General features: G+C 38.6%; 1 protein-coding gene across 2 annotated transcripts in view; it reads right to left on the bottom strand.

The window, feature by feature from the left end:
* Positions 1-12784: 12784 nt before the first annotated feature.
* The window catches only part of LOC307119767 (voltage-gated potassium channel KCNC1), an 11951-nt gene continuing 10606 nt past the window's right edge, over positions 12785-14129 (bottom strand). The window contains exon 4 of one of the 2 annotated variants that reach the window (XM_079806291.1): positions 12785-14129. This exon is cut by the window's right edge and continues 860 nt beyond it. The gene's annotated coding sequence lies outside the window, so the exon portion shown is untranslated. The other variant, XM_079806289.1, reaches the window with a different exon arrangement.

The following is a 14129-nucleotide window of genomic DNA, read 5'->3' as shown; positions in this document are numbered from 1 at the left end:
ACAGGAAAAATTGTAAATCCATCCAACGCTGGAAGTTTTCCGGCTCACCCTGAAAGAGTACAAATAGAGAATCCTTTGTGTTGAAAAGCTTTAATGTTGTTCTCCTTCACAAAAATCTAGAAGAAGCTCAGAGGAATCTCTAGTCTAGCCCTTGATAAAGCCCAGGGGCACCGCTAGCAATTTTGGGCCCTGTGAAAGAATATGATGTTGGGCCCCCTACCACACCAACCTAGCTATCCAAAATCTTTGTCTGCAATTTAATAATACTGACCAATTAAGCTCCACTCGCTCAACCCAGAATGCCCCAATTGGCTGATGAAACATTGGTTTGATTAGAATTAAGATACAATTTATACAAAACGAAATTTACTTTAAAGAAAGGCTTTCTACAAAACAGAACTTAAAGAAACGGTCACAATCATGTCTGACCCACTCTATGTCTCCTTTCTTACTCATGCTGTTCACTTTTCATAATCAACATAGATTGAAAACATAGATAGACATAAAAAAAAAACAACATTATAATATTTAAATATAAAACTAAATACCTTTTCTTAATGGCTACAACAAGTACAGTAGCCTACAATACAGAGAAATGTCATGTCGGAGTGGGATTTGAGCAAATGTCGTTTTACCCGTGAGCGTGAGTGGTTCATGAGTGGAGCGTTTTTCTGGATTTTGCCAGAAATGCAGAAATAAGCCATCGTTTTGTTATATTTGTAACTCTTTGGTAGATTATAAATGTATAAGTTCTATTACATTACAGCACTGTAAAAAAAAAACAATCTCTGGGGGCCCTAAAAGTGCGTGGGCCCTTAGAATTGTCCTAACTTCTTCCGCTGCCTGTATCAGTGGCAGTGCCCATAGCACGAAATTATTGTAATTTATTGATGTAGCCTACAGTTCTTAACAGATCACTCTAAAAAAAAAAAAGGTTCTATATTGCACCAAAAATGGTTCTTGGCTCGTAATCATAGGGGAACCTTTTTTAGTGCTATATAGCACCAATTTTGGTGCTTCAGTGGTTCTTCAGCGGTTCTTCAGAGGTTCTTCAGCGGTTCTTCACCGGTTCTTTGACTAAGGTGCTATATAGCACCTCTGAAGAACCGCTGAAGAACCACTGAAGCACCAAAATTGGTGCTATATAGCACTAAAAAAGGTTCCCCTATGATTACGAGCCTTTTTTTTTAGAGTGTAGCCATGGGTAAGGTGCCATGGACCGCTCATGATTAGCCTCAGTGGCGTAACTTTAACCTAGTAATAACGGACCACGGTGCAGCCACAAATATCATAACTAGCTTAGGCCTACTGTAATTAAGACATATATTCAAGAAATGTATTAAAAACAGAAAGACGCTATAGTTTCAGCCTTACTCAAAGGACGCGGGAACATGGTCAGTGGGTTCGTACTGACGTCAATCCATTTCCGGCGTTCTTGGTTTGCTTCTTATTTATTAAATAAACAGGCAATTAGTTGATGAAACCTTGATCAAAATTAAAATACAATTAATAGAAAACGAAATTCACCTGTCTTCTCCTTTTGCCTTCAATCAATCCCAGCATCAGGGTCTTTTCTGAGTCCTCTCTTCTCATTAGGTGGCTGAAGTATTTGAGCTTTGGCTTCAGTATCTGTCCTTCCAATGAAGAGTCAGGGTTGATTTCCTTTAGGACTGAATGATTTGACCTTTTTGCAATCCAAGGGACTCTCAAGAGTCTTCTCCAACACCACAGTTAGAAAGCATCAATTCTTTAGCGCTCAACCTTGCTTATAATCCAGCTCTCACAGCCAAGAAAACCATAGCTTTGACCATACGAACCTATGTCGGCAAGGTGATGTCTCTGCTTTTTAATATGTTATCTAGATTTGTCATAGCTTTTCTTCCAAGTATAGCAAAAGTATTTACATTTCATACAGTCTCCATCAGAAGTGATCTTGGAGCCCAAGAAAACTAAATCTGTCACTACTTCCATTTCTTCCCCTTCAATTTGCCAGGAAGTGATTGGACCAGATGCCACGATCGTAGTTTTTTTAATGTTGAGTTTCAAACCAACTTTTGCACTGTCCTCTTTCACCCTCATCAAGAGGCTCTTTAGGTCCTCTTCACTTTCTGCCATTAGGGTGGTTTCGTCTGCATTTCTGAGGTTGTCGATATTTCTCCCAGCAATTTTAATTCCGGCTTGGAAAACTGAATTTAGGAGATTAAAACAATCTAAATTACAACAGTCAAAAATGGAAATGAGCTTCCAATGGAAAAGAGACACAACTGTACACACAAGCCTGATATACAGTTTTATATACAATCAGCAACATAAACTAATAAAATAAATAGTCTATACTTTTTTTAGAAATGTTATTTCTAAATAATTAAGTCTAAAATTGTAGTTTAGACTATATAATATACATCAAAACTATATATATAAGGAAATTATTTTGCTCTACCTCTAATCATTTGCTCTAATCATTTTACCTGTATTCACTGCTACTGATAGCTGGAAAAGAAAGATTTTGTTATGCATAAATAATCCAAATATACTTTCATAACAATGAGTGGAATTACATGGAAAGCTTTGGAAATACATTTCTTTGATAAATCTTTTTAGCCCATTTTGGATGCATGTAAAACAAATGTCTTTTTATCAGAATGTTGGCGCCACCTTGTGTTCAACTCTGAGTTAAGAAGTAAAATAATTGACGTGATAATGATAATATAACAATATTATAAAAATATAACAATATAATAAAAATATAGATAGATATGTAGTTTATACTGTACTTAAGAAACATTTTAAATTATTTTTTCTCTACACCGTTTATTAAGGCTTATAAGATCAGTTAAGTCAGTGACTTAAATATAGTTTCTCTCAAAATATTACATTTAGCATCCACTAGATGTCGCTAAAGTGACTTACGCGGCCATCATAGTCACTTTTCCCCGTTGATAGTCGCAGTACAAACCCTGGGAGTTGCGGGTTTGCGATACCAGCGGCTTTCTAGAGATGAGCGCACACCGTATTGCAAGTGTCACATTGTATACTTTTTACATTACCTGCAATATGTCTCCTTCTAAGTATAAACCCAAGTCGTTGCAAGCTTTAGGTTTCAGGATCCCCAACTTGATCTACAACTGGAATACCTGACAGCTGTTTTCCGGAGGTAAGTTTTTTATTTAATTGTTTTTTTTTCTAATTAGATTTTTTTTTTTTTGTAGACTTAGTGACTGGTCTGTAGCGCGCGCCGCTGTCATACTCACTTCTCTGGTCCGCTGTAGCGCGCGCCGCAGTGATAGTCACTTCTCTGGTCCGCTGTAGCGCGCGCCGCAGTGATAGTCACTTCTCTGGTCCGCTGTAGCGCGCGCCGTTGTCATACTCACTTCTCTGGTCCGCTGTAGCGCGCGCCGCTTAGACACTCACTTCTCTGGTCCGCTGTAGCGCGCGCCGCAGTGATAGTCACTTCTCTGGTCTGCTGTTCTGTTCGCGCCGCTGTCTTACCCGATCTCCTGTAGTACAAACCCTGGGATTCGAGTTTACGATGCCAGCGGCTTTCTCTCTACTAGTTGAGCTAGGCGAAAGCTGAAGGCACACTCATCCAAAGGAAGTATTGTAGGATACTGATTGCGTTCAAAGCGTCATGACGTCATGCGCTAGAGACCGCCCTCCTCCAGGTGAATTTTTGATTGAGCTGTCGGTCAGCCAATAAGGAAACTGCAGCAGAACATTAGCCTATCTACGTCATCTAGCTCCGATGAGCTCTTTGTAATTCAGTTTAGTCCCTACCTGATGTTCAAAATGCTATTATTGTTTTATGATGCTATGGGATTATTTATTTTAAAGCATTATATGTGAATAGCAGCCCTTCAGAATAGGCCTGTTTGAGATGCGCCTCATCTTGCCTGGAATTACTAGAGCAGGTGTAGTGTCCCAATAAGAAGATAAAAATAGACTTGAGAATATTTTTTATTCTATTAGCTAAAAGACCAATCCGATTAAATTTGCGCAGTAAGGATGCGATAAATTAATTGAATTAATTATTTACAATCATTCATGTGACTAAAGTGTGTTTTAGGCTAGTTTTTACATCTCTTTAAAATGTCCCTACATATAAGCCACATTTAGATATTGCACGCACCACTAATACTACAAGTCCCAAAAATGAACTGCTAGTGCGTCAATCGGGCGCCCGTGAGCGCGAGCCTTTTTTTTTTTTTTTTTTTTGCGGGATCATTTTTTTTTATTCAAATTTCAAAAAAAGCATACAATGACATTTAACATCAAACAAAAAACAAACAGAAATGGGGGATACGCATAACAGATCTTACTTTGTACAAGGTAAAACATAAAATTTATTTTCCAATATGAAACTGTTTTAATACATTTCTAATTTCTAGTAATTGAGGTCAGTGTGTCATAAAATATTCTAAGATCTTTACAGAAAAACTTAAATGCAGGTTTGAAATGCATTACTTTAGCTTTATGAATATGAAACTTCCCAAGAAGAAGAATTTTAACTTTAATGTGTTATCAATAATATCAGATCCAGAAGAGGATCATAGACTTTCTATTTTGATTATTTTGTCAAATGTATCAAAAACCAACATAGATATCTGCTTCCAGAAGTCTTCTCAATATTTACACTTACAAAATAAATGTATGAAAGTTTCAGATTCGATTTTACAAAAAGAACATTGTGGTGAGAAGTCTTCTTTAAACTTGTTAAGAAACGCATTACATGGATATTACCTGTGCAGTATTTTAAAATTAATTTCCTTTGCCTTATTTGGCAGTAAACACATATTGCTTACTGAACAAATTTTCTCAATTGAAAGTATAGGGAAAAGTTGTTTCCATTTCACAAGTGCTTTTGGGTAACAACTGATATCTCGAGTAATACAATTTCGATGTAAGCGTTATTACACTTCATATCCAATATATTAACACACATAAGTCCCGTCACACATAATAGTAACTGTGATGAGTTTCATAAGCTGAAGCAATTTAGTGGAAATGCTTTTCACCACCATATGGAAATCTCTATACAAAGACTCAATCCTTGATAGAGAATGAAATTGCTGATAAGTATAAATCTCACCATCGCCATTTAGTAAGTCAGAAATAAATATAATTCCCGTATCGAACCATTCACTTTTAAATATACTCATTCTTTTAGGTAACGCATGTAGGTTATTCCATAATATGCATGAATGTGGAGAGAAATTATGTTTAAATACTATTTTCCTATTTTCAGAATGCATGAAATAACATAAAACCAGGTGTTTTCATAATACCATTTATCTATTTGTTTGTTTGTTTGTTTAAGAAAAGTAAATGTTCACACAGGCCGCCTATACTTAAACACTACATTTGTGAAAAAAATGTAAAAAAAATTTGACACAAGCTTCAGAGCATAACGTAACATCAGTAATGGCGCTGTCACATCACATATGGCAGAAATGGGAAATGGATTAAATGTCTACAATGAATGCAAGATTAAAAAAACAGCGGTGAACAAACAAGTTTTATATCAGGCTACAAAATATGTGACACTGACATTTTTCACTGACAATTGGAGTGTTTCAATTTAGTTTCAGCAGTTGTCTTTGTTTGTTTTGTTTGCCCTCAAACTTTTATATAATATTTCCATATTTATCTACTACAGAATATGATGTCTGAAATTTCTCTGCGAGAATATGAGCAACAGATGAAGGAGTGGGAGGCTATGCCTATGCCCAGACCAGGCACTGGAAGAGAGAACATCGCCATCATTGACCATCAGAGTCTCAATGTCCCGGTGGAAAGCCCTGAAGTTGTGGATATGCCTCCTTTACCCCCGAGAGAACCTTCATGGAGGGCAATGATCATGGCCTTCTTCCAACGATCATGGCAGGCCATACAACGGTGTTTCACCAGCTGCCCAACGGCAGCTCCATGTAACTACTTTAAATGTTGTAAAAAATAGGCCTAAAGTACTTGATCAATTTATCACATATTTCAACCATGTGAAATAATTGTTACAGTACAAGTTGGCCTGTATAATCACTTTAAAAGCTCTAAAGAGTACCCTGTTAGTCGGCTATGTAACGCTGTAACTTGATTTCATTAAATTGGAATTTTCACTTATGTATGAAATAAATTAACAGAAGGCAAATAGAGCATTGCATTTTGTGCCCCTGATTTCTATTTGTTAACACACACAGTAAACACATAGTGAACCAATATTTTGTAACAATCTTCAACAGTCAGACCTGACCATCTAAATCAGGCAATCTAATTAATTTATATTTCGGAAGCGCGCACACACACACACACACACACACACACACACACACACACACACACACACACACACACACACACACACACACACACACACACACACACACACACACACACACACACACACACACACACACACACACACACACACACACACACACACACACACACACATGTAGTGTTTTCATCTTTTATGGGGACTTTCCATAGGCGTAATGGTTTTTATACCGTACATACCGTATATTCTATCCCCCTACACTGCCCCTGCCCCTAAACCTAACCCTCACAGGAGACATTCTGCAATTTTACATTTTCAAAAAACATCACTTAGTCTGATTTATAAGATGTTTTCCTCATGGGGACCTAAAAATGTCCCCACAAGGATGAGGATTTCGGATATTGCTATCTTTGTGGGGACATTTTGTCCCCATAACGTGATGATTACCAGTCCACACACACACACACACACACACACACACACACACACACACACACACACACACACACACACAGGGCTGTGCACAGACATTTTGAGGGGCAGTGGCCCAAATTGGGGGCGAGGATTGGGTGCCTGTTCATACAAATTATCCATCTTACTCTTACTAGTCAGTCAAAACAGTTTTGATCTAATTTTGTGTCTATCGAAAATAGTGATATGACATTGTATTATGTTGAATATCAAAGTTTTTGTGTCTTTAATGAAGTATTTGTGGACACAATGTTTGTGGCTTTGTGGAGTAAATGTTATAGCTTTCATTTTGAAGAAAAAATATACCCAGCCATATTTGGCACAGAAGGCCCCAAGTGGCATGTTGTTACTGGTGTTGTTGTTGTTAAATGCAATACTTATTGTAATTAACAAAAAAAAAAAAAAAAAATTATTGTAATTAACAGGGCTATTATTTCATATTTTCATGAATTAGATGTACATTTCAGGCATCTTCACTTTCATTAAAACCTATAGGCCTAGGTTAATTGAGTGATTTATATTATGACAAAATATATTAGGCCTATGTTTTTTGTTTTTTATTATTACATATCTTCAATTAAAATATGCGCAATTAAATAAGTAAATATTGATATGCTTGTACATAAGTCATAAAAAATTAACTTTCAGATGATTATCTTTCACTGGGATTCAGATTTTTCTATTATCAGTTATTCAATTATCCTACTAAATTGTCAAAATAAAATTAAGTAGAATATTTTTAGTATTTTATATTATGACACGGGAGATATAGCCTAAATAGTAATAATAATTATATCAAAAGTAATTTATACATTCTGTAACAGTTTATGGGTTATTATATGAAATTATGCCTATATATATATTCTACAAAGTGTGCCATCAACAGCAAAGTTGGGTGTCACTTCGGGTACAAAAACTTGATTAGACAAGAATTATAATTCTCTTCCAAGAACGTGTATTTTGTACAAGTTGTTAGCACTATTAGAAGATCAGGAGCGAAATAATACAGACAGAAATACAAAAACAAACTACCAAATTACTAATTCCGCGGATTGTAATGCATACTGTTAATGCGACGACCAGGGGCGCTGCTAAGGGGGGAAGAGTTGGGACGATTCTAAGGGCCCACGCACTTTTGGGGCCCCCAGAGATTGGTTTTATTAGTAGTAACAGTACTAATAGTAATGTAATAGAAATTATAAATGTATAATCTACCAAACAGTTACAAATATAACAAAATTATGGCTTATTTCTGCATTTCCGGCAAAATCCAGCAAAACGCTCCACTCATGAACCGCTCACGGGTAAAACGACATTTGCTCAAATCCCAATCCGACATGAAATTTTTCGGTACTGTAGGCTACTATATTGTTGTAGCCATTAAGAAAAGGTATTTAGTTTTATATTTATGTTTAAATGTAATGTTATTTTTTTTATGTCTATCTATGTTGTCAATCTGTCAATCTATGTTGATTATGAAAAGTGAACAGCATGAGTGAGAAAGGACACATCCTAAGATGCGCAATGCCAGGAGACACGGAGTGGGTCAGACATGATTTTGACCGCTTCATCAAGTTTTGTTTAGTAGAAAGCCTTTCTTTAAAGTTAATTTAATTTTGTAAATATTTTATCTTAATTTTAATCAATGTTTCATCAGCCAATTGGGCCATTCTGGGTTGAGCGAGTGGAGCTTAATTGGTCAGTATTATTAAATAGCAGACAAAGATTTTGGATAGCTAGGTTGGTGCGGTAGAGGGCCCAAAATCATTTTATTTCATAGGGCCCAAAATTGCTAGCGGCGCCCCCGGCGACGACATTCTGGAACTATCGTCTCCGCTTTCCAGATTTCCGCGCACAGACTCTGAGTGATGCCGGGAAGTAAGCGGGAGAACACGGGAGCGGCAGCGACAGGGTCATGGGCGGCCAAGGCTCATTGATGCACGTGTGGAGCGAAGGCTGGCCCTTGTGGCCCAATCAAACAAACGAGATACTGGAGCTCAAATTGCTCAAGAAGTTAATGCTGATTCTGATAGAAAGGTGTCAGAATACACAGTGCATCACAGTTTGTTGCGTATGGGGCGGCATAGACCAGTGAGGGTGCCCATGCTGACCCCTGTCCACCGCCGAAAGCACCAACAGTGGCACATGAGCATCAGAACTGGACCACGGAGCAATGGAAGAAGTTGGCCTGGTCTGATGAATCACATTTTCTTTTACATCACGTGGATGGCCGGGTGTGTGTGCGTCGCTTACCTGGGGAACACATGGCACCAGGTGCACTATGGGAAGAAGGCACATTACACATTACAAATAAATAATGTATGAAAGATAAAAAGCCCAGCGTACACAAATGGTTTTTGAATCTCTTTTGCTCTTGAAGACTCTTTAAACATGTACAATGTGATTATATATGTGTTACTAATTTAATAGGCATATATATATAGTACTTAATTTTGGGGGGTGGAATCGTTAGGCACTTTTTGATTTAAATCCATTTCCGAAATGATTCTCAATATATCTCAGATGTCCAGCAACAGCACAGTAAAATATATCTGGCAACAGGAATAGAATAAGTTGGTTTAATAATTATACAGCACTTTGCAATTATTGCATTGCACAGAATTTAAAATTCAGAATATTGTTTTGTGCATCAAGCCAGAATTGTTTTGAATATTTCCCTTACCCTTTACCATATTTACATTCACTATAAATGTTAATGTTATTTCTGTTGTTCTGATTGTATTTTTCACACAATCCTTTATGATCACATTATAGAAGCTTGTTTCCCCCACAGGATATTAATTGGTAACTTTTTTTATCTAAAAATTCACTTTTCCCCCTTGCAATTCTGAATTGCATAAACTGCCTAATTGTGAGATATAAAATTGTATTTTATTCCATGGCGGAAAAAAGAAGCAGAAATGTGAGAAAATTCTGAGGAAAGCCAGAAGATGTGAGATGTAAACCCAAGAAAAAAAGTCAGAATTATGTGTTTACTTTATATCTTCAGTTCTCAGAATTGCAAGAAACAGAATTGTGAAATAAAAAGTTGCAATGAACTTTAAAAAAAAAAAATCATCCTGTTTTTTAAATTCAAAGATTTTATATCACATTGATCAAAATTAGCGTATGCTTTGCAAAATGTTTAAACAAAAAGTTGTGAGTGAATGATGTGTAATACTGATGTTTTTCCTCTAGTTTAAGACTCCTTTCTCCAGTCAACACAGATTCTGCAAAAGAAAGAAACCATAAAAGACAATAATGCTGTGACAACTCAAATGTACTTTTGCTCTATGGTTAAATAAATGTTCAGTGATATCTTCAATTTTTGGACCCACTTTATATTAGGTGGCCTTAACTACTATATACTCACATTTTAATTAATCATTTGATACATTGCAATTATTGTGTCTTCTTTTGTATTGAAAAAAAATCAGATCTCCAATTGAAAATTTTGTAGTGAGCGATCACATTTAAAATTTTCAGTTGGCAAAATTGAATTTCTTGAATTTTAATTGAATTAAATTGAACAAAGAAGAAACGTAGTTATTGCAATGAAAATACATCAAATGCGAAGTGTCATGCAGGGAATTCTGGGAATGTCAATTTACCCGTCATACATTTGAGTATGCTCGTCGTTATGACGTATATGTTTTCTTCCCCACCACAGACTTTGTTCTGATCTATGAGGCAGAACTTCCCAGAGAACATCATATGTTTTATGACAGAGACCTGTGCCTTGTGCAGCTCTTCGGGCAAACAGATGTTTTAGGCAAAGGTTTAGATGACCGCATTTGTGAGCTCCTTAAGAACGAGCATTTATTTTTCTACACAATTGACAGCCAGGGACATCTCCAAATACACAAATGCAAAGATATCACTCCTTCTTCAACCATGAGCGAGAAAAGCCAGAGAAATCAGTTTGTGATGCCCACGGCAGGTCAGCCAGGTGAAAGCGGCAATCCCATTTTCAGTTTGAGATCCAAGAAATGTGTCGGAATATACTCCGGTAGCACAAAGCCAAAGAAAGGATGTGCGTCAAAAATAGATTACAAGCAGCTGATAGAATACACAACATCAGGAAGAACAGATCTGTCCTGTTTGAACATGCTCTACTGGATCTGGTCCAGTCTTAAGACCGGATTTTTCTGTTGTCCGGCCGTGAGCAATCAGATTTCTGCTGATGAGGGAAGAATGAAGTGGTGGTGTATCTGGTCTCAGATGACTTGAAGTGCAGGCTCGTTTATAAATAAGCAATCTGCGTAGAACCAATCACAGATGATCCCTAATGAGAAGTACGCTGGTCAGAAATCGGCGTGCTGTTGTGAGTCAAAGGTGGGAGAGCCCCTTCCAAGGGGACCGGAATTATTCGTTTCTGGCATTTCCATGATGGGCAGAAGAGACCATTGTAACCCGCCAGGGAAGCATTCGTCACCACTCTCACTCTATCCAGTTGAAGTGGGATGCAGAGGTTTTGTGGCTTCTTCTACCATCAGACTGCTGAAAGACCTTGGAATCCATGGACAGGCTCTACGGCAGACAATTAGATCAGTCTCTGAAGCGGCCCAAAGAAGCAGCCAGTGGATATGGAAGGACTCTTGCTGGGCTCAAAGAGCAACAACATGACCCGCTCACTAATCCCCCCCACCCTATACCCCACTTGAGAACCCAGGTCACAACCCTCTAGGAGGAGGGTAAATAAGGTATTCGGTCAGCTCTAGGCTTGATTCAGGGAAGAGGACGCCCCTTGCCTTGCAAAGTCCTGTGGGCTGTGCCATTTAAAACAACCAGGCAATTCTCATGATTGGGCATGGGACACAAGCTCAGGTTTGATCACCCTGTAGCTGGCCCCCTTTGATGAGGGTGTCTAGTGTTGAAAGGCCGAAACACCCCTTGATTCAAAGGTACACTACTGATGATGTGTCCCGAAATTAACATCTTTCCCACTTCTGAGATACAGCTCTCACGCCATTCTCAACATCAAGGCAAACCTCATGTGCACACCATCTATTGGCACAATGGACAGTTCAACATCACGTCCCGTGTTTTATGATTCTTCCGTAGTGGCCTCACTTGGTAGATCAGACGAGGGGTTGTAACCCCTCCTGTTCAAACCGCCCACTCCAAGCGGGACTCGAACCCTGGTCCTATAGCGTCTCTTGAGATGAGAGGAGTGGTTAACTCGCACAGTGACTACTAGCTGGCCTCTGTTAAGCTGCATACACACGGGGCTTCGGCGTTAACGCTTCTCATTTACTTTGAATGGGTGATGTCATGCGTTGCCGAACTGAATTGTGGGTTCCGTCACGTGGTTTCACTCGCGTTGTAAGTTGAAAATGTCTCAACTTTTCAAGCGCCAACGCGTCATCCAATCAGATCGCCCTATGCAAATACCTTAGAGCAGACACTAGCCAATTGTGTTCATGCAACCCTAGAGCAGACACAGCAAGTAATGTCATGGCTGTTGTCACTGACGGTCACATCAGCGCCAAGCTTCAAACACACCCTCCATCAAGCATTGACGCCCCTGAGTTCAGAGGAGTGACAGTACAGATCCACTTTTGCGGCACGACTGAAGCTTTTTTTCAAATGCAGCGCCGCCTTCCCGGGCTCTGTTCTGCTCTGTTTATGCAGTTTTTCTTGTTTATTTTGTGAATAGATGCTCCCACGGCACCTTGTGGATTAACTGATTACTTCAAAAAAATGTAATGTACATGTGAGGCCCGTGCATACAAGTGTGCACGGTTACAAAAATCCGACGGTGCTTGTACAGTACAGTACGCGCATACTCTTCTGATGACGAAATTTGCGTCACACGCACTGTATGCTGACCCTCGCGTACGCGTAAAAAGTGAAGTATACTTTGGCCTTAACACATAAACCTTGAGGACAAAATGTTCACTTGCTGCCTAATATATCCCACCCACTAACAGGTGCCGTGATGAAGAGATAATCAGTGTTATTCACTTCACAGGTCATAATGCTATGCCTGATCGGTGTATGTGGTGACATCACTAAAATATAAAAAAATGCATAACTAAGTAGAAAAGTTTATATACTTTTAATAAAAGCACAAACACTTCAAAAACACCAACATGGGTATAAAACACATTACATATCAAAAATGCATGAAAGATAAAAAGTCCGGAGTACAACCCCAAATCAGAAAAAGTTGGGACAGTATGGAAAACGCAAAAAAAAAGAAAAAAAAGAAGTGATTTCTAAATTTACTTTGACTTGTATTTCATTGCAGACAATATGAACACAAAATATTTCATGTTTTGTTTGGTCAACTTCATGTCATTTGTAAATATGCATTCTTTCCTGTCATTCAGACCTGCAACACATTTCAAAAAAAGTTGGGACAGGAGCAATTTAGGGCTAGTAATGAGGTAAAATGGTTAAATAATGATGTGATTTGAAACAGGTGATGTCAACAGGTGATTGTAATTATGATTTGGTACAAAAGCAGCATCCAAGAAAGGTCTAATCCTTTAGGAGCAAAGATGGGCCGGGGATCGCCAGTTTGCCAACAAATACGTGAGAAAATTATTGAAATGTTTAAAAACAATGTTCCTCAAAGAAAGATAGGAAGATATTTGGATATTTCACATTCAACAGTGCATAACATAATTAAAAGATTCAAGGAATCTGGAGGAATTTAAGTGCGTAAAGGACAAGGAGCGCAAGCCTAAGCTGAACAACCGTGATCTCCGATCCCTCAGGCGGCACTGCATCAAGAATCGTCATTCATCTATAAGCGATATCACCACATGGGCCCAGGACTACTTTGGCAAACCTTTGTCAAGTACCACAATACGTAGTTACATCCACAAATGCCAGTTAAAACTGTACTGTGCCAAAAGGAAGCCCTATGTTAACAGTGTCCAGAAGCGCCGTCGACTTCTCTGGGCTCGGAGGCATCTGGGATGGACCATCACACAGTGGAAACGTGTACTGTGGTCAGATGAATCAGTATTTCAGGTATTTTTTGGGAGGAATGGGCGCTGTGTGCTCCGGACCAAAGAAGAAAAGGATCATCCAGACTGTTACCAGCAACATGTCCAAAAGCCAGGGTCTGTCATGGTATGGGGTTGTGTCAGTGCCCTTGGCAAAGGTAACCTGCACTTCTGTGAAGGCACCATTAATGCTGAAAAGTACATAGAGATTTTGGAGCATAATATGCTGCCTTCAAGAAGACATCTTTTCCAGGGACGTTCATGCATATTTCAACAAGACAATGCAAAACCACATTCTGCACACATTACAAAGTCCTGGTTGCGGAGGAAGAGGGTACGGGTACTTGACTGGCCTGCCTGCAGTCCCGACCTGTCTCCAATAAAGAATGTGTGGCGGATTTTGAAGCCCAAAATGCGACAACGAAGACCCC

This window comes from Gobio gobio (assembly GCF_949357685.1).
Source record: "Gobio gobio genome assembly, chromosome: 23".
Lineage (NCBI taxonomy): Eukaryota > Metazoa > Chordata > Actinopteri > Cypriniformes > Gobionidae > Gobio > Gobio gobio.
The sequence above is the reverse complement of the archived record's forward strand: the minus strand, read 5'-3'. Positions and strand labels throughout refer to the sequence as shown.